Genomic DNA, 21,827 nt, shown 5'->3' on the forward strand with positions numbered 1-21,827 from the left:
GACCCCCAGAAGGCATTCTTGACCACCCCATAGTTGTCAGGGGGACCCCAGGACATCCAGACCAGTTCCCTTACATTGACTTGTGGTTGGAAATAGCCCTAACCCTTCCTCCTTGGGTACAGTTCTGCTCCAATAGTAAGGGAAAGTCCAGAATCTCGTTGCATGGAACCCACGAGGCCACGACCAGAAAGACATGGCTAAGAACATTTACCAGGGAGACACCGATAAAGAGCCGCCACCACCTCCCTACCCACCACTGCCGACAGCGGGTGCGGCCCCGCCACTTCCAGACACCCTGCCTCCATCTGATCCCCCCGGGCCAACACCTAACCTCCCAACCCCTCCCCAGGGAGCCCCTGATCCTACATACCAACCCACACCAGGGCCTGCTAGACGACTTCGGTCTAAATACCCACCTCCACTTCAGTTTCCCCTCTGGGAGACCAGAGGGCCAGACCAAGTTGGAGATGACGGGACCCTCCAGCCAGGACACTCCGTCATCTATTACCAGCCCTTCTCCACCACTGACCTGGTAAATTGGAAACATCATACCCCAGCGTCCTTGGAGAAGCTGCAAGCCATGACAGATCTTATGGAATCCTTCTTCCACACTCATCACCCCACCTGGGAGGACTGTCAATAGCTCCTCCGAACACTCTTCAACACCAAAGAACGCCGGTGGATCATACAGGGGGCAAGGCAGTGGCTAGAAGTAGTGGCCCCTGGAGGAGTCCTGGATGCTGCCACCTGGGCAACTGAGGCTGCTCTGGATGCATGGCCTGATTGGGACTTTAATACTGAAGTGGGGAGAGGCGCAATCTGCTGATACCAAGATGTCTCCTATGAGTGCTGCAGGCAGGAGCCAAAAACCAACCAATATGTCCAAAACAGCTGATGTAACCCAAAACAGGGAGGTGACTTCTATGAACGTCTCTGTGAGGCGTTCTGAGTCTACACCCCATTTGATCCAGAAGCTCCCGAGAATGAGAGGATGATAAACATGGCCTTCATAACTCAGACAACTCCTGATATCTGCCGAAAATTCCAGAAACTCGAAGGGTTCCCAGGAATGAATATCACCCAGCTCCTGGAAGTGGCTAACAAGGTCTATTGGAACCATGATGTTGTGGCTAAACGAGAGGCTGATAAAAGGATGAGAGAAAAAGTGACCCTCCGAGGCTGCTCTCCAACAAGGAGGGGATGGGCCTGGAAGAAAAGGGCCTCCAGTCAGCAGACAGGCCCCTGTCCTCGCACCCCGTTAAAAGAAGGCCAATGTGCGTATTGTAAAGAACTGGGACATTGGAAGAATGAGTGCCCCAACTGTCAGAAAGAAAAGCTCGGCTTCCCTGTGGTCCCAACCCAACCAGCCCGGAGCCCGACTTCATAGAATTAGTGGGAATCAAGAGACTGAAGAGGACCGAACTCATTCGAACTCGGCCCCCACGAGCCCACGGTTGACTTAGATGTAGGGGGCCAAACAGTGACTTTTATGGTAGATACTGGAGCAGAACAGTCAGTAGTCACCACGCCAATGGCACCGCTTGGAGACTGCACAGTCATCAATACGGGAGCCACCGGAGATCAAGCCAAGAGGCCACCGTTCTGCCAGGCTCAGACTTGTAAATTAGGAGGACGCACCTTGTCGCACAAGTTCCTCTACTTACCATACTGCCCGATCCCGTTCTGGGACGCAACCTCCTTACCAAGTTAGGGGCTTAAATCTCCTTTGAACCATCAGGCCAAGCCATCATGTCACTGCAGCCCTCATCAGAGGGATTTATTCTGTCTATCACCACCCCAAGGGAAAAAGAATGGAGGTTCTATGGGACCGGCAGTGTAGAACAGAAACCAGAAGCCTACAGGGCTGATTTCCCGGAGGTTTGGGCTGAAGATAACCCACCTGGGTTGGCAAAACATAAGGCCCCAGTTTTGGTGGAACTGAGACCCGGAGCTCAACCCCAATGGCTACACCAATACCCCATCTCCAGGGAAGCTCAGGCAGGGATTCAAACACACCTCGCCCATCTCAGAGCAGCAGGGATACTCGTAGAGTGCCATTTGCCATGGAATACGCCCCTCCTGCAGGTAAGAAAGCCTAATGGAGAATACCAGCCAGTACAAGATTTAAGAGCAGTGAACCAAGCCACAGTCTCCCTACACCCCGTAGTCCCAAATCCGTATACTCTCCTCAGTCAGCTGCCCCCAGAGGCTGGATGGTTCACCTGCCTGGACCTGAAAGACACATTCTTCTGCATTTGGTTGGCACCCCAGAGCCAATCACTGTTCGCCTTCGAATGGACTGATCCTGATACTGGCCGCCAGCCACAGGTGACATGGACTCGGCTCCCACAGGTCTTCAAAAACTCCCCAGCCCTCTTTGGGGAAGCGCTAGCCTCAGATTTAGCCACCTTCCGTCAAGAAGAATACCGCTGCACTCTATTGCAATATGTGGATGATCTGCTCTTAGCCTGTGCCACCGAAACCAAGTGCCAAACCGCGACGCGGGCACTCCTGTCCCACTTAGCTGAGATGGGTTATAGAGTCTCCTGGAAGGAAGCCCATCTCTGCAGAGAACAAGTACAATACTTGGGCTTTGTCATCTCCAAAGGACAGTGGGCCCTCAGCACATGCAGAAGAAAGTCATCACCTCCTTCCCTCAGCCCACCAACCAGAGAGTGCTCCACGAGTTCCTCGGAGCCGCCGGCTTCTGCCAGATCTGGATTCCTGGCTTTTCAGCAATAGCCCGTCCCTTATATGAGGCTCTAACTGGTCAAGAAAAGGCCCCCATGCTATGGACAGAAGATCAAGAACATGCCTTCCAGCAGCTCAAGAGCTCACTTGGACAGGCCCCAGCCCTCAGGTTACCTGATGCTGAGAGGCCATTCCACTTATTTGTCCATGAAAGACACAAAGTAGCTTTAGGACTGTTGGCCCAAACAGTTGGACCATGGCTCCGTCCCATGGCCTACCTCTCAAAGAAACTAGACCCGGTAGCAGCGGGTTGACCACCATGCCTGTGGGTCCTAGCAACCACTATGATTCTCATCAAAGAGGCAGATAAGCTCACCTTAGGCCAGAGACTCGTAGTTAAAGTACCCCACTTGGTCACCACCTTAATGAACAGTCAAGGACCCTGATGTCTGTCAAATTCGCGGTTAAGTATCAAGGGCTATTCCTGGAAAACCCTCAGATCTCATTAGAAACTGTGCACCCTGAACCCAGCCACTTTCCTGCCAACCAAGGAAGAAGATCCAGAACATGACTGTATAGAAGTTATCAACAAGGTCTATGCCACCAGACTCAACCTCCGGGCCAGCCCACATCCTAACCCAGACTTTACTCTGTATACTGATGGCAGCAGCTTCTTGAGGGATTGAAAACGTCATGCGGGGTATGCGGTAACTACCACAGATGAGGTACTCCAGGCAGGGGCACTTCCATCGGGGTGGTTGGCCCAACGGGCAGAATTATGGGCACTAATAAGAGCCTTTACTCTATCCGAGGGCCAGAAAGTCAACATCTACACCGACCCTCGGTATGCCTATGTGACTGTCCATATCCATGGGGTTATATACAAAGAAAGAGGCCTTCTGACCACAGAAGGAAAAACTATTAAAATTAAACAAGAAATCCTTATTCTCCTACAAGCCATTTGGCTTCCCCAGTAGGTTGCAGTTGTCAGGGCCACCAGAGAGACCACGAGCCCTCAGCAGTCGGGAACAGGCTCGCCGACACCACGGGCACATCAGCAGCGATGGGAAGCCCTAGTGAGCTACTCTTGGTCACTAACACTACCACCACGTCCCTCCCGAGATACACAAAAGAAGAACTCAGGTGGGCAAAGTCAGAAGGGGTCACCAGATTGCCACAAGGGTGGTGGCAACTGCCTGACGGAAGATTCCCAGCCCTAATAGGTTCTCAAGTAATTACTGAATATCACAAATTAACCCACTTAGGGAAAACTGCTCTCGAAGGCCTCCTAGGCAAAAACTTCTACAAGCTGTCAGCTCTTTGCAAGTCCATCAGAGAATGCTGCCTCACTTGTACAAAGAATAATCCAAAGTCCGGCCCTAGCCCCACCCCCGGGATTCAGAGAAGCGGTGCTGCACCATTTGAGGACCTTGAAGTTGACTTCACTGATAGGACAAATTGCCGCGGTACTAAGTACTTGCTGGTCCTGGTCTGTACCTACTCCGGGTAGGTCGAAGCCTTCCTCACTCGGACTGAGAAGAGCCGCAAAGTAGCCAAGGTCCTCCTTAGGGAGATTATCCCCCGCTATGGGATTCCACTTTCTATCCACAGGAACAATGGGCCAGCTTTCATAGCAGAACTCCTCCAGACGGTAACCAGAGCCATGAGCATCACCTGGAGATTCCATACAACATACAGACCACAAAGCTCAGGGAAAGTTGAACGCGTGAACTGTACCCTCAAGGAGACATTAGCTAAATTCCACCAGAGACCTCCCTAGGGTGGGTAGACCTCCTACCACTAGCCATCCTTCGGGCGCACTGCACCCCTGGCAAATCTGGGTTCTCTCCCTTCGAAATTGTGTTCGGGAGGCCCCCTCCCCTACTAACCAGACTCCCTGGTGACATTCACCAGCTGGGGTTCTCCAGCCTCCAAAACCAGATGGCCACACTGGGCAAGGTCCTCATAGATGTATGTGCTTTCATTCTGGAAAGGGCCCCCGTTTCCCTCGGGGCCCCAGAATACCACTTCACCTCAGGAGATCAAATCTGGGTCAAAGATTAGAAGTGCAAGCCCCTCTGATCCCAGTGGACAGGCCCTCATACTGTCGTACTTGTTACTCCCTCCGCTCTTAAAGTTTCAGGCATCGCTCTGTGGGTCCACCACACTTGGGTTAAAAGAGCCCAGCCAGAGGACGACACCTGGACCGCCCAACCTGACCAGGCCAGTTCACTCCGTCTGACCCTCAAGAAACAGCCCCGACAAGCCTCGCCATGGTCTGCCCAGTCTCCATCTTCGCTGTTATTGGACTCCTATCGTTTCTAGCCTTTGCTGGTCTCATTGCATCCTCCCCACTGAGCTGGTCACCACTGGAAAAGTTACTGTTTGGGTTCTATTTCCTGTTCTGGGCTGCTTGCCTCCTCTCCCTAACCTGTCTTAGGTAGCCACCATGATTTGGCTTTTTCTCTAACTATCTCTTCTCTGGGAAGGAGTCACGACCTCTCTTTCCTGTCCCTCAGGCTGCTGGGGAAAATTTGCTGGTCACCCAACCTTCTCGTACTTCACCCTCATGCCCTCAGAGTGTTACACCACAGCCTCCCTCTGTTACGATAGATCCAAATGCTATTGGACAGCAAAGACCACTGGCTCTAACTGTCCGGGTATGCTAGTTCGACAGGGATGTTGGACCTACCTTACCCACACTGGTCACTCTGAGTGGGGAGGAGTCCAGGACCAGGCCCTCTGCCAGCAGATCAAAGACAAGGTCTGTCAGTTTGCCAGCCTCTCTGCCAGGAATCACCCCCTTTACCTAGGTCTCAACCTAACCTCCTTGCAGAGACTAATCCGAGTCCCTGATACTTCGCTATTCACCCAACACCTCCTAAACAGCACCTATAGCTTGTTTGCGACCACCCGGCTAAATGTCACTAACCCTGCCTCCACCCCCACCTGCTGGATTTGTCTATCCCTTGCCCAAGCCAGTTATATTGGATTCCCGATTCGCCCTGCCTGGAGCCGAGAAAGCAATACCAGCCCAAATAATATCACCCACACTCTGGGGCTGATAGCTGCCCAAATCTCGATTGCCTCCACACCCAACTATACCTGTGTAGTTTCCCCCAATGTCACTTCCTGGGGTAGACTACAGCCCTCCTTATGTGCCCATAACCTCTCAGTTCCCTCGGGTACCCCATACTGTGCCTCACCTGGCATCTTTCTCCTCTGTAATGGACTTGCTTTTCGCTGTGTTGATTTCAATCTCACCGATCCTTGCATCCAGATTTTCCTCACCCCCGAGGCCTCTCTGTATACTGACTCTGAGCTGGAGGTCAAGCTTACTCCATGCCAGAAACATGTTGCTACACCCCCTTTTCTACTCGGGACAGGAATCTTCACTGGGGTCGCTACTGGGACTGCTGAGCTTGAATCCTCTGTCAGTTTCTATCACAGGCTCTCCCAAGAACTCAACAATGACATGGACCGAGTAGCCAATTCCCTTATTACCCTCCAATCCCAACTCAACAGCCTCGCAGCAGTTGCCCTACAGAACAGGCGGGCCCTAGACCTACTCACTGCGGAGAAAGGAGGCACCTGTCTGTTCCTAGGAGAAGAATGCTGTTACTTCGTCAACCAGTCTGGGATCGTCACCACTAAAGTTCGCGAACTCCACGACCGCACCCAGAAACGCAGAGACGACCTCCACTGCTCTTGGGGACTCAATCCCAACTCATGGTGTACTCTTGGCTCCTGCCCCTGGCTGGCCCACTCCTCACGATCCTCCTCCTTGCTACCATTGGGCAATGCATAGTTAACCCTGTCATACATTTAATAGAGACCTCCGTCACCTGTCGGGCTACAGCCCAGATCCTTGCACTATGGGGTTATCGTCCTCTTAGCCAATATGATGATCTCCAAGTTGTTACCACTTACGATTATCAACGGGGGGGGGGCATGATGGAGAAACAAACCTAAAATGATGGCCCAAGCAAAAAGAGAAGCCCCCAGCCTAAGCCCCAGCCCACTTCCGCATAACCCCCTCCAAGCCACACCCTGAGCCAATCACCTGAGGACACCTACCCCTTCCTCAACTCAAGGAAGTCCCCAACCCATAAAGACCTGCTCAAAACCTTACTAGGCTCACTATTTGGGAGAGATCCCGCTGAGCCTGCCAGCGCAATAAAGCTGACCTTCCTAACTCTCTGAGTGCCGCTTGGGTCCATTCTGGTCCTGGTATCCATAACAAAATACAGTCCTGGGCATCATTCTCACAGGGCCAAACAGGAGTGATTGCTCAGACCCCTGAAACAGTCCATTGGAGCAGGGCTGGGGGTAGGGTGGGAGCACATGTGAGTTCAGGCCTGATTCATGTGTTCCCAAAACAAACACATTTAGATGTTTGGAGAAGTCCTGGAATAAAAATCTAGGTGCTTTTATTAAGAAAGAGAGAAGTAGAGAGGAAGTAGGCCCAAACAACATAATTGTCATAGTAGGTAAGCCTTGGAAAGCTATTCCTTTAAGAGTAGAGAAATAAGGGGTGGATGGTTGGTTCAGTTGGTTGGAGCATGGTGCTAAGAACACCAACTTTGCCAGTTCGATCGCCACGTGGGCCACTGTGAGCTGCACCCTCCTTAAAATAAATAATAAATAAAAATAGAGAAATAATAAGTATATATTGAGGACACTCAAAACTGCATTAATTTCTAACATCTATCCTCACATTCACACACAAATCTAAAACTGGACGTTACAGTTTTCCATGTAGCTGTCCCATTACTCCCACAACTCAATGGCCTGTCTACAAGACAGCACGCAAACCTCCGGTTCACACTAGCCTACAGAGCACACTGTTTCTTATCTGGATGAGGGGGAAGATGATGGTTTCTAAAATCAGAACTTACCTAACTACTCAGTAAGCTGAAGCTCAGAATAAACAAAAAAGAAGACAAAATGGGTGATGTAGGCAGAGAGAAAGAGTACTCACAACAACAATCAAAGATTTCTAGCTGAGCAAATACATTACAGTCATATTTTGAAAAAAATTGAAGTCAACCCAGGTGAATTATTTTTATGCAATATGATAAAATGATATGACTGAGAGAAAGATCCTCACATGCATGGTTGACTAAAACGCTGAAAAAAAAAATGAGCAAATACACATAAATGTATCCAAGGGTCAAATTCTGGAACTACACGCTTGTCACCAGAGTACATATACACTGAGAGAGTGCCTGTCACATAAAGTGCCCACAGCAGCACTTTCTCTCTCTTGAGCTACTAAGTATCATATCATTTCAGAGATCTGACAGTGTATTATCGCTATTTTAATGCTTAAGTAGTAAACTGTCTACACCACTTAAAAATATATGGATTATGTTCAGATGTTATCGGTGGTCCACAAGAGTGTGTGTAGGGTTGGTATTGTGTTTATTTCAATTTACAGATAATGAAATTGAGGTTCAAACAAGGATGTATGACGGCCTTGAGTACTAGGGCTAAGAGGTTTCAAAACCTTAATTCCAATGGTTTTCGACACTAATTTTGTGGGTTTGTCATAGTAATAGCATTGTTGCCACACAACTAAGCCATGTTTTCTGACAGCATCTGTGGTAATGCATATTTTAATCCTTGCCTGTCTGATTTTTTTTCCCTCTCCTTTGACTCCAAATGCAGAAAAGGAAAGGAGAGACTGTTAAGGTCTAGAATCGACCACCCCTCAATTGGACAGAGGACACACGCGATAATGCAAGTCACACAGCGAGGTTTATTTCCAGCTAGCTGGGGTCCGAGTATCTGCCCGATGCAGCGGGTTTCAACAGGGACCCCGAGCACTCAAAGCCAAGGGTTTATATACCATTTTTAAAGCATCCAGTAATTTTCCATAGCTTCAAAGAGTATACATATCATGGGCTTGTACCACATTCTGATGGTTTGACAAGATAAGCTGGCTTGTATCCCACCCAGTCAGCAGTTAACAAGATAAGCTCTTTTCAAACAGGACATCTGGTCCACACCCTGTTAAGGCCGTCCAGAAAAGGGCTTTCTTTCTTATGCTAACCTACTCTTACAAGACATGTATGGAATGACACTACACAGGACAGGCGAGAGGTTGGTTCTCTGCATACAGGAATTCCGAGGGAAGAGCTGACATCTTAGGTCTTGCAGGAACATTCACCTCCAAGTTGTTGAGGTACTCTTTAGACTTGTTATTTTATTGATTTATACAGATGTTTGTTTTTAATGGTATCTTAGACTTTGCACTATTTGTGTTGGAATGGTTTTTTCCTGCAGACCCCGCTAAGAGCTCCATCCCCTTATCGGAGATATCTCCCGCGGGCACTATGGTTAGAGGCCTCCCTGTCAAACAATGTTGAAGGATCACAGCTGCTAGGGACGGACCTCGCTGGCACCCCAGCCAGATTTCCCCCACAACCTGGAGGCCTAATCCTATAAAACAAAGCGCTTGACCCCAGTTAGTGCTCAGCCTTTGGGAACAATCCTGCTGAGCCCGCCGGCGTAATAAAGCTGTGTTCTCCCTGATCTCTCTGTGTGCCACTTGAGTCTCTCCATCCTTGTCATTTTTCCTCAACATTTGGACAGATACTTTTATAACTTCTACATACTTTATCATTTTTTTAAATGTTATAATAACCCTTTGATGCTGGTAAGGCAGGTGAGAGAGTGAATGTCTACAACCCAGTTGTTTTTGCTAGGTTAGACTTGTCAGATAACAGACTTTACTGTTTCTGTTGAATTGCTAATTAATTTTCTGGATTCTGTAGGGAAAAGTTCATGTAGACTTGGCCTGTTCAATTCTCAAATATTTCACTCCTGCTAGAAAGAAAAGTGTTCGTGTGTGCACACACACAGCAATGTGTAGATAACTCGCAGACAGGACTTTTTCACTTTCCTTTCCTTTCCCGTCTCGCTCTCACTCCGAGTTCGGGGTCTCACCATCGTGTTTAGAGCACACAGTTTTCCATGTCTAGTCTCTCTTGTATGACAATTTCAAAATAAACATTCCAAGTCTAGATCAAAGGATTGGTGATCTATTGTGTTGGAAGAGCACAGAGACTGAGAACTGAAGGCCCTCTTTGTGGCTTTAATCCACTTTTTCCATTCTCATATTCCACTTCTGCCCAAAATGAATACAAATTCCATTTTTTGTGGCAATGGGGCTCATCTTTCTCCTCCATAAATATTCCTCTCTCTCCTCTTCATGCAAACAGTGATTTTTTTTTCTCATGAATGTCTGTGTGGTGACAACTGCTTTGTGTTAGGAAGGGCCCGAGGAATGAGTTGCGGGAAACCAAAATTGGTCTATTAGAATTTGGCGTGTTGGAGCAGCGGGAGGTCAGGTTAGAAAAGACCATAACCTCTCCAAGTAAGAGGGGTACAGAGTTCTATAGGGGGAGGTAAACAAATCTCGTCCTCCTCAGTGCATCGAAAGCAAGCAGGGAGCAGGACAACATGGCTTCTAAGATAAGACGGTTTCTATTCAGCACATTTCAGGCAGTTTCTCCAGGTCTAAGGTGGCTTCTGCTCCTGGCCTAACAGTATCAAGTTTTATATTTTCTAACCAGGCTGTAAATCTCTTTGATCTGTAGTTGAGATTTTCTATTGAGTTAGGCTTTTTCCCTTGGGATCCGGGAAGGTGCAGTTAAGCCAGTTATCTAACCTTTGTATATGTTATGTAGATTTAAGTTGGAGCCAGGAGTGGATCCCAAACAAATGCAAAAACTCTCCCAAGTCACAGGGCTAGCACTGAGCTGAAACACTGAAACTGATATGCATACTAAATTTCTAGGAAACAGAATCATTAAGAGGCAAAGAAAGAAAAGAAAGCTTTCAAAAAGACCAGAGATCCAAATCTTAAAATAGAAGATTCGAAACAGGGCCCTCTTGGGACCCCCCACAAAAGAATCCCAGTCTCTCCCTGCCCTAGAGCTTAACAATTGATCAACCCTCTCCCTGTAGTTTGAGCTTGGAATGTCCCCTGTCCCAGTTCCTGAGCTAGGATGTCCGCTGTCCCAGTTCACTGCTTTAGCTAATTACCCTGAAACTCATGCTTGCTTACTAGTCACAATGCCCACCCCTGTGCTTGCCGATTATAATCTTTAGGGCCTAGCATTCTTTCCAGGTTACCGTCATCACTGCTCCTGGGTTGGTGACCACGTTAGAGAGCTACATTGCCAGACCGGATGGACCCTCTGAACCATTATGTAGCCTCTGGAGGAACGCCCAGATTTCCCCTTAAATATGCCAGCATGGGCTGAGAACGTTAAGGCAATTGTTGGGGGTGTCTTAATTAGGTCTTTAGTTACTCAAGAAAATTAAATCTAAGAACTGAGTTTTTCTAATAGTTATGTAAACTTCTGTATTTTAGGACTGCTAGACTTTATGTGTCCTCCTTGGTGTCAGATGTAGGCCAGTGTGAGGAAGCTTGTTTTCCCTAACATTGCAAGGTAATACAATGGTTCTGGCCCACTGTTACATCCCTGATAAAGAGGCTCAGATCCCAAAAGAAGGCCAGGGTATTTGTTTAAATGTCCTCAAAACCTAGACAGGAAAAACAAGGAAAGAAAGGAACAGTGAGACTGTAGATGAGGACAGAGGCAGGCCAGATTATTGGTTGCAGTTAATAGGCCAAGGCCAGAGCCACTTCTGGGCTACCCCAGCAGCCCCAGAAGAGGATAAGGAGCCTGTTTTGGATGTGGAAGCCCAGGACACTGGAGTAAAGAGTGTCCTCCAAAGCAGCTGTGCCCCCTGTGCAAACTAAGGGGCACTGGAGGAGGGATTGTCCCCTGCTCTGAAGGAAGGAAGGACCAGCTCCTTCCCTGCAAATGGCTGTGATTGACTGATGGACCTAAAGTGCCCAGTGGCTCCTGAGAAGAAAGAGCTCATGCTCATCACCAGGGAGAAGTTGCAGGTGACACTTGACAGGGCAGGTAAGCCTGTTAATTACCTGATTGATATGGGAACCATTTATTCTGTCTTGACTGCTCACTCTTGACCTATTTCTTCCTCTAAAATTTGCTTGGTAATGTGGATAAATAAAGCCCCTAAATTTGGGCTCATACTCAAGCCTGTTCCTTGCCATTGGCCTATATCTTAGAGGAAATGTAAAACAAAACAAATAAATTAGACTTAAAAAGGGCTCTGGAAAAGTTTTGTCAGGAGATCTTTAGGCCCCAGTTGTAATTTCTACCCATTGCTTTAGATTGCAACCTCAATTCTGTTATCTCTTATGTTACTAACTTGGGAGAGGTTCAGCAGGCACTTAGGAAATACGGGGGGACCTCCCCCAGGAAGACCCTTCTATACATTGTAGCACCAGAAAGCCAGGGGACCTATTAAAAACCTAGAGGGGGAAGGGCCTGTAACAGACCAGTTAGCTCCTAAATAGAAGGAACACTTTGCAGTCCTTCCGAGCAGAGCACCCCAACTGTTGTTGGGCTTCAGAGAGTCAGTGGCTGGATCCACTTCCTTCGAGTCAAGCAAAGAACTCTGGTATCTATAGGCAGGGGCCACACCCACTCTCAGAGGAATTAGCAGGAGCGGTTGTCACTCATGTCCCTGGATTTAAAAATTGTCTTAATTAGTATATTTTTTTTTTGTTTTATCTCTAATCTAGCCTTACTGATTTTATAGAAATAAAATGAACATAAGACGGGGGAATTGAAACAGGGCCCGGTTGGGACCCCCCCAAAAAAGGCCTCACCTCTCCCTGCCCTAGAGCTTAACAATTGATCAATCCCCTCCCTGTGGCTTGAGCTAGGATGTCCCCTGTCCCAGTTCCTTATTTTAGCTAACTACCCTGAAACTCATGCTTGCTTACTAGTCACAATGCCCACCCCTGTGCTTGCCGATTACAATCTTTAGGGCCTAGCATTCTTTCCAGGTTACCGTCATCACTGCTCCTGTGTTGGTGACCACGTTAGAGAGCTACATTGCCAGAGGGGATGGACCCTCCGAACCATCACGTAGCCTCTGGAGAAACGCCCAGATTTTCCCTTAAATGTGCCAGGCTGGGCTGAGAATGTTAAGGCAGTTTGCGGAGGTGTTAACCCGCTGCCTTCTCAGACCACAGGTGCTCTGATAATAAACGCTTATTCTATGACCCAACTCCTGTGTGGGTCTATTGGCTGAGCGGCACAGGCAGAATGAACCCTGGACTCATTTGGCCTCAGGCTTCAGGTTTAGTGCCACCATTACAATCCCGTCTTAAGAGTTTAGTATCATCTTGTCTTATTAGTCATAATTTTGGTTTTATTAAAAAGTCATATTTTGATCTTGACTTCATGTATATAATTGACTGAGTAAGGACCCTGTGTCACACTGGCTGTCCCAAAAAGAACCCAGCATCGTGTTTTTGCAAAGCAATGACAAGAGATGTAGCTTTTATTTGATTCCAATGTGACAAAATGGCAAAATGAGACACAGAGACATTAAGTTCTGCTAAGATTTCAAAAGATGTGATTTTTGGAGAATGGAATAATAATGGAGAATCTAATAGAGGGACTGTGGGATTCTCAGAAAATTTCTCCTATGTCCATCTACAAATAGGTAGTGCAAAATAGCATCTTTTAATTACAGAGGTAATTAAACTGAATTTAACAGACCAAGCCTCTTTGGCGTGTCTACCAGACTGGGGACATTGCTTTGTTAAAGGCTCACTTTTGAATTATATTCACTGAAATGATGCTTTGTTTGTAATTAAGAGAGTGGTATTCATAACCTTGCTGCAGCTTCTCCAATGTCATCTAGTACAACCTGGAAGGTAATTAAGAAAATTTCCCCACTTTGCTTTCTCCTTCTACCTTAATCTATCACCAGTGGATTTCATGGAACCCTCTCCTTTGATTCTATGTATAAAATCAGCTGCAAACCGCCATTTTGCAGAGCATTTTCTCAGTCCCTTGAGACTTTGCTTCCCGGCAATTGTTGTCAGTTTGGCTCAAATAAACTCTTATAAGCTTTCTCTTAGGCTGGATGTTTTTTGTCAACATTACTTGGCGTAGGCGGCAGGATTCCAAAAAAGCCAACCCAAGACCACTCTGCGGATCTGGATTCAATGCTAGGTACCAGCAGGGGCTCATTGTGCTCTACCGGCTCCCTGCTTCGCATTGGGTGAACTTGGGTGAGTTTTTCTTGGAATTCTGGACCTCCCTGTTTAAGGTAGGAAGTCATGACTTCATCTGAACTGTTTTAAAAAAGAATCCTCGAGGTGGAATTAAACGTTAAGTGTTGAGATAACCCAGGTTGAGGAGAAGAGTTAAGATAACTCAGGGACAGGAGAAAAAAAATGGGTAGCTGGTTTTAATTTTGGCTTTTCACTCAGAATTGCTTATTGCGAGTCTGACCAAAACTTTTTGATGGATGAATGAGAGTCTGAACTTGTTCAGCTCCAAAGTTAAGGGGCATTTACTCCCTCCAGCTCGAATTTTGGGTATTTTTCCCCCTTTCTTCCACCTCCCAACCCCCAACTCCAGTTAAAACTTGTTTCTCTGTCTTGTTGTGTGGGACACAGCTCCCTGACGCATGCTGGTATGAGCCTTGCGCTCCCTCCCCCCCCACCTCAGCAGAGGCGGTCGGTCGCCAGTCCTCGGTCAGCTGCTCACAGCCGCTCACAGCAGCTCTAGCCAGCTGCCAACCACTCATGCTGGCTGCAGGTCACTCACGCTGGCCACGGGCCACTCATGGCAGCACACGGTAGTCCACGGCAGAATTTTGGGTATTCTAAATGATAGGTGGGATAGTAAAGGAACGAGAGTGGTCAGGCAAGAAACCTTTTATTGTAAGAGCAAAAAGTTTATCGGGCTGAGCAAAAGATGGTTACAGCCCAAGCTGCACATCTAAAGGAGACTTGCAGCTCTGAAGGAGGGGGTAAGGAGGGTTTTATAGGGGCTGTGCTGACAGGGTAGCATTGTTTGAACAGAAAATGCTGACTGCCTGCAAGCCAGTAGCTGTTTGGTGACTTTTCTGTTATCACAAGTTTGGCTCTGTCTGCAGGTGCAGGCCAACAGACATTTCATTCTTTTCTTGCAGACGTGGCTCTGTCTGTAAGTCAAGGTGTCTGAGACCTGACATTCAGAGATCTAACATTAATCAAGGTCTCTAACATTCACTTAGGTGACTAAGAATCATTGTAGAGGTGTCTGAGGGTACTACTCAAAACGTGCCGTGGCCCCAGAGGGAATTCCAACACTACTATAATTAAATATTTGACTTGTCCAGGGACGCGCACATAAAGGCTGGTTACCTAGTTCCCCGAGTCCTCACGGTTGTACTAGACAACCAGGGAGGGAAACCGAGGCATGTAAGAGGGTTGAAACGACTTGGGAGGTGACAGCCCCTTGGAGCTCAACCCACAAGCTGCATACTTCAACCCACTACATACGATCACTAGAAATTTGTTCAGACTCTGCAGATTTCAAAAGAAAACTAAAAATTAACATGGGAAATGGTGCTTCCAAGGCCGACAAGCTCCCAGACCTCACCCACATTAATGCTCCTGCAGATGTACAGTTCCTAGGAGTCTTGCAAGTACTTACAGACATGGAAAGATTTAACTAGAAGTGGTATCAACTTAAGATGGCCAAATGGAGCTCTTAGAACATCTAAATTAATTTTTGTGTGCCAGCTTAAAAATCAAACTAAACGGAATGGAAGGCTCACCTTAATTGGTAAATAGAAAGAAGTCTCTGAAATGGTACCCAGAGAGACGTTCTTCACTCCAGGAAGTTAGTAAGAAAATTTTAGAAACTGACTCTGAACTAAATAAGGCTTCCGAAGCTGCTCAATGCCAACACCCCACTTTTCCCTCTTCGGCTGCCCTACTATGGGCTTTACTTGTCTGGACCTGCTCTTCATTTCCTCCGCCTCTCTCCTGCAGCTCTGTTGCAGCTCCTTTTGGAGAGGGGCTGGTCTTGGGTGGAGAGGAATCCACAGTGGTACACAGGCAGAACTAAGAAATCTACTAAAGATCCCCCAACCCTTTCTAGGACCTTGATGAGTTTGCAAAAAACTTTGATTAACTGTTAGAACAATCCTGGCTTTTCTGATTTATTGCAATTAATGCCGTTACTGGTTTCTGAGAGCAAAGCAACAGAATTATTAAAGGTTTGTGAGGGAAACTCCTGTAGAAGAATCTGCTTTTATTGTAAACAGACAAGTTACCTTAAGGATTGTAGAAAACTAAAATAGGATTTAGAAAAAGAAAGGAAATAAAAGAAAGCATAGGGTTGCTCCAAGGACTATTAGGACTTTTCCTCTTCTTACTAACACTGAGGCTACTTTATCTGTTAACACCACCTGGCTAAGTTGCCCTCTCCCTTGGAGTAAGCTTCTGTACAAATTGCAGGGACATCGAATCAACGAATGTCTGTTTAAATCATGTACCCTCAGGAGAAACTCCAAATTCCTTTGCATGGAATAAAACACCCACATCAATTTAGTTCTTGCCAAATAATTCAGCCTTCTGTCTTCCTACGAACCCTAGTCTGCCCCTTTGCTCTCACATCTGGCTGAACTAGACAACTTCTCATTCCACAGGTGTTCTCCCCCACTCTCTTTGCATCTGCTTCTTCCCTCTATCTGGCATCCTCTGTCCTGGTCCTTCAGGCATATCACCTCCTCCAAAGAGTGGACAATATTGACACAGAACCGAGATGTCCCTTCTGTGTGTTCCAGTCACGTCCTGTTTTGTATTTGTGTGGTATACGTGACTCCGAGTGGAAATTGCCTGTTCATCTGTTCCTTCAGCTTATAGTAGATGATGGGTCAGGGCTGGACCGTGTCATCTTCATCTTGTAACTTCAGTGCTTGTCGTACGACCTTGTTTGTAACTGAATGAAGGATGAGACAACCAGAAGCTCTGATTCTTAGCCACAATAGCAGTTAAGTCAGTGTGCACCAGGGGAAAATCATGTTGACTGGTCATCTCCCGTTGTGTACTGTTGTCTCATGTAGGTTTTTTCATTCTTCTTAACACTTATGCTTAGTTATATTTTAGATAAAGAACATAATTCTTTCTTTTTCTTTCCAGGTGCTGCTGAATTTGAATCTGAATCCTATAGACTTTTTCCTCCAGTATCTACTGATGATCTAGTTTTGAAAGCATCACAAGAATATGTACAGATTTTGAATAAAAAGTATATGATTTATATAGTATTTTAAATTATATTTCTTGGCATCAAACTAACTTCTAAGCAGATTTGTGAATAAAACACAGAATTGAGTTTTACTTACTCATACTGCCCGAATACCAGCTGGTTAAGCAAAACCCAAACAACCAAGTTGTAATTAATACTTCAGTGATGTTAATTGATAACTTTCTTGTGTTTTCCAATTTTCGTCACTACCGTATTTCCCCGAAAACAAGACCAGGTCTTATATTAATTTTGCTCCAAAAGACATTTTAGGGCTTATTTTCAGGGGATGTCTCATTTTTTCATATACAACAATCTATATTTATTCATGTACAGCAATCTGCATTTATTCATTTATTCATGTACAAAAATCTACATTCATTCAAATGTCATTTTCTGGACCATCGGGCCAGGTACCCTTGATCCAATAATAACTACCACTTTCATATCACTTTATATTTTATAGAAACATTTTTACAAATTTCTAAATAACTTTTTTACTAAGACCATCTTAAACAGAGAAATCACCAACAAGAATCACATAAGTGAGAAGCACTTGCAATAAATAGATGGTGTAAGCGACATGTGTTTGTAGTGGGAGCTGAAAGAAGGCACAGCATTGCCTCCTTCCACCCATTTTTTTTCTCTGTGCACGTCTGAGAATGATCAGGAAAGTGCAAGAGCATTGATTTTGGTATTACAAACGCATTTTAGCCAAGAGGCAGCTACTCAAAGATGGAACCCTGAGTAATGAATGTATCCTCTGTCTGCATTTAAAGATTTATTTCCCGGCCCACTCAGAGCTGTTAGCTAAATCTGCCACCAGGTGGCACCCAGAGACAGACTAATGTCCAAGCTCATTATGGCTCTAAGGACAGAAGGCGCCTTTGCAGTCTGTTAGATTTTAAGGGTTCTTTGTTTCTTTTTGGTGTGTTTTGTTGTTTGGGTTTTTTTTTTTTTTTTACATACTTTGTGAGTTACTGTGAGGAAAGAAAGAGCAGGTAGCAAAAGTAAGCAAATACTGGGAAATTATAAAGTTTGTGAAGTTTCACAGCAGTTCTGCGGTCACATTCTCTATCAGTTTTTTAAATCTTGCTCTCACGACGGTACTTGAAAGCTCTGTGCAGCTTCTGTCTCACAAGCCCTCCTCTCCTGGGACCTAGCTTTTCCCTGAATGATGTGACTTCTGTGAAAGTTCTTACCCAGCCCAGGGCCTGTGGTCACAGGCTCTGGGAGGAAAGGTTGATACTTGTGTCAGATGGCTGCTTTGTGTTTCTGATGACTTTGGGACAGACAATGCTCATCACCATAGATACTCATCCCAACAGGCATTTTCTGCTTTCATTTGAGTGGAAAACCCAAGGGTATGTCAGAAATTAAAAGCATACAGAGCAAGGAAGAAAACAGCATCAACAAAGTCGGGAGATATGGCTGGTTGTGAACAGACATTAGGGACGAACGGCAGAGAAGATGAAGCAGGAGATTATGGAGGAAACAGGAAAGAGACAGAGGGCCTTTTCCTCAACCACGTTAGGAGACGCTCTATATTATGACAGCCCAGGACCTACAGCAGATGTAGGGGTCGCTGTAGCGGCTTCCTGCACCTTAATTTATCACAGTCTTCTCTGAAGTGAAACTTGACCACCTGGAGTATGAGGTAAGCACCTAGCAGCAGTGCCCTTCCATTACTCTCCTGTCCTTTGTTATATTGTTTCCTCCTCCAGATGTGACACATGACACAATGTTATTAGCTTTTCTTTAAATAGTTTTTTCTTAAATAATTTAAGCTGGGAGGAAAACATCTTGTCCTTCCTCCGCTGTGTGTACTGTTTCCTGGGCTCTCCTCTCCTCGCTGCCCATCTGGGTTTCCATCAGCTCCATTTCTCCTCAGCCTGAAGAAATTCCTTTGAACTTCCTTTGTTGACACTTTCTTTTTTTTAATGATTCCAACTGTGTTTCTAATTGCTTGTTGACACACTTTATGATGGCTGCTTTAAAACCTCTGTCGGATGACTCTCATGCCTGAGTGATGGTGGTGTAGGCAGCTGTTGCTTGTCTTTCGTTCGGCATGATACCTTCCTTGTTCTTGGAATTATGGATAATTCTCAGTGGAAATCTAGACTTTCGGGTATTTGGTATTAAGCTTTAGATCCCCTTAAAAGTTGTGATAAAATTTCATAGCGTGGCAAATTCACAAAAGAGAGAAAAAGAAAAACCAAGAACTACAGACAAGAGAAAGAGTGGACTTTGAACATCTGAAAGTATAGTAAGTGGTTAGCTACTTTGAGAGATCGTCTCCCTGTGATCACTTCCTGGGATGTCAGTATTTCAACAGCGGTGACACAGGAGAAAAAGAAAACAAACAAAAAAGACAAAGCAGCAGTAGGTTAGGTTGTTTGGAGGTATATCTTTATTTACTTTGCGGCGGTGGGAAGAAGACTGGGTTTAGAGAGTTTTATTTTCTGATCCAGGGATTCGAGCCACATTGCAACTGATCAGGCCAAGAGACGTTGACTAAACCAGCCAGCTTCTCCTCCTTGAGATGTTCTCCAGTCATCAACTGGAATTAAAAAACAGCAGTGACCACAGACACCTTGTTAATATTCATCCCCAAGTGGGTGGTCTGGATGATCAGCAAATCTAGAAGATAGTGGGGGTCTTAGTCAAGTAACTTCCTGGGCTGGGTAAAGAGAGGTTTCTTTTTCAATGGCTTAAGTATATAATAGCCATGTACTATGGCATTACACTGTTATACACGGTAAGAAATAAATATACTTACATGCACTTGGGCACCTACACAAAAATAAACAAACATATTCTATTTTTGCAGGTATACTGTTCTACACCTTATGGAGATAAACTATTTGTGTTGATATTTTAAACTCCCAAGAGAGCAGAAATGAATTCTGCCTCTTTTAAAATAATGCCAGTCTGGTTTAATATATAAAGTTAACAAATATTTCAAGGTGATGATGAGGGAGGTGAGGTAAATATCCCTATCTTTTAATTTCTTTCAATTACTCAACTAATTTATGACTTTACTGGGTGAAAATTTGTACATCAGACCTAGAGATGGATAAATGATAAAAGTCATGTCAGCAGAGGGCTTCCATTTTAGCAAGGGAAGTAAAGTCTCTCGATATATAATCATTTTTCTGATAGGAAATGCTAAATCACTGAATAATTATTATTGATTAAAGTTACTGATATTAACTCTTAATGATTCCTGCCTGCTCCTCTATTTTCCCTTCCTTTTGTCAATCTGTCATTTTGTTATTGATTCAACCAATATGTATTAATTTCTCGGGGAAAGAGTAGCTTCTATAAAACCTGCCCTATGAATGTAACATTCTGTGGGAAACAGAAAATAAACCAAATAGGTCAGTGAACTCTATGGTATGTTATTTAGGGATACGTGCCAGGAGCAAAGGAAGTCAGGGTGGAGGGAAAGTGCTGGGAGGGTTGCATTTTTTGATATAGTAACAGAGAAGGGATGACATCTGAGTTAAGACTTAAGGAGGTGGAGGAGAGAGCATCCAGCTACCTGGCGAGGAGCATTCTAGCAGAGAACAGCCAGTGCAAAGGCCCTGAGACAGGCCTGGCATATGTGGGAAACAGCAAAGGGGCCACTGGGCTGCACTGGAGTCAGAGGGCAGAGTCGTGGGACATGGAGCCAGAGACGTAGGAAGGGGGCACTCGTTGGCCCTTGCAGCTTTTGTCAGGAATATGGCCTTTGCTCTGAGTGAGATGGCCAGCCATCAGATGTCCAGAGGAGGACTACCTGATCAGATCTGCCTTTTCACCCACTGGCTCTGGCTACTATGTAGGAGGATGGAGTACAGAGCAGCCAATGGCTGAAGGTTAATAAGCATATTGGGTTTGTGGGGGGTCTGCAGATACCACCACGACCCATACGTTTGAGATGCTTCTGAGACATCCAAGTGGAGCTGAGTAAATGGATCTATACATCTGTCCAGGGCCCAGCTCTGGGCTAGGGATGATTTGGGGAGCCTGTATTTAGATGGTGTTTAATGCATGAGACTAGATGAAATCACCGAGGACATGGGTGTGGATAGAAAAGGAAAGAAGTCCAGGACTGAAGTCACTCCACAGTGAAGTTGAGGAGGGCCCTACTGAGGACATGAGACGGAATGGTGAGGGCGGTGATGGGGAAACAGAGCCACCGTAAGAAAGCCTGCTCAGAAAGCATTGCTAGGAGAGTGACCCACTGGGACAAGGAGAGTGAATGAGACTCTCTGCTGTTCCAGCAAAGATGGTCATGGTTTACCCGATAAGAGTTTGAGCAAAGTGGGGAGCAGAGGCCTGATTTGCATGGGCTTGAAAGACAGTGAGAAGAAAGACACTGACTTCAAGGAGTTTCTGTATAAAATGAGAAGGGGTGTAGCTGGACAATGAGTTCAGTTCGAGAGAAGATTTCTTTTCATAAGATGAGAGCACATCTAGAAGTGTTGGACACTTCTAGGAATAATCTTGTGCGGAAGGGAAATCTGACAATGTGGGCAGAGGATGGGACTACCCACGTTTTATTTAGATCAAGGAGTAAGGCAAAAAGAGAAGGGCATGTGCTAAGGATGTTAATATATTGACAGATCCCAGAATGTAAGCAGGATAAGGACCGAGGGAACACTAGAATGAAAAGGAGGACGTGAAGAAAAAATGACTTCCAGCAACTTGCTTAAAAGAAGAAGGAGGACAAGAGTGCCCTTTGTGGACTGGACTAAGCTGAATCTCATCATTCTCCTGTTCCCCAGTGTCTACAAGGGAACAAGCCACTTACAAGGTGTCCTCATAATAGCCAATGTTCCTCTTGAGGCCATCCAGAATTTCCATGTCCTCTGGTGCCAACTGGAAATCAAACCTCTCAGAAATGTGAGAAGATCAATTCAACTTCCCTGAGGCAATGTCTCCCCCGACCCCCACACAGACACACAAATGGATGTAAGAATTTACGTAGGTTTTCTGAGATGG

Source organism: Rhinolophus hipposideros (genome assembly GCF_964194185.1).
Source record: "Rhinolophus hipposideros genome assembly, chromosome: 1".
Classification (NCBI taxonomy): Eukaryota; Metazoa; Chordata; class Mammalia; order Chiroptera; family Rhinolophidae; genus Rhinolophus; species Rhinolophus hipposideros.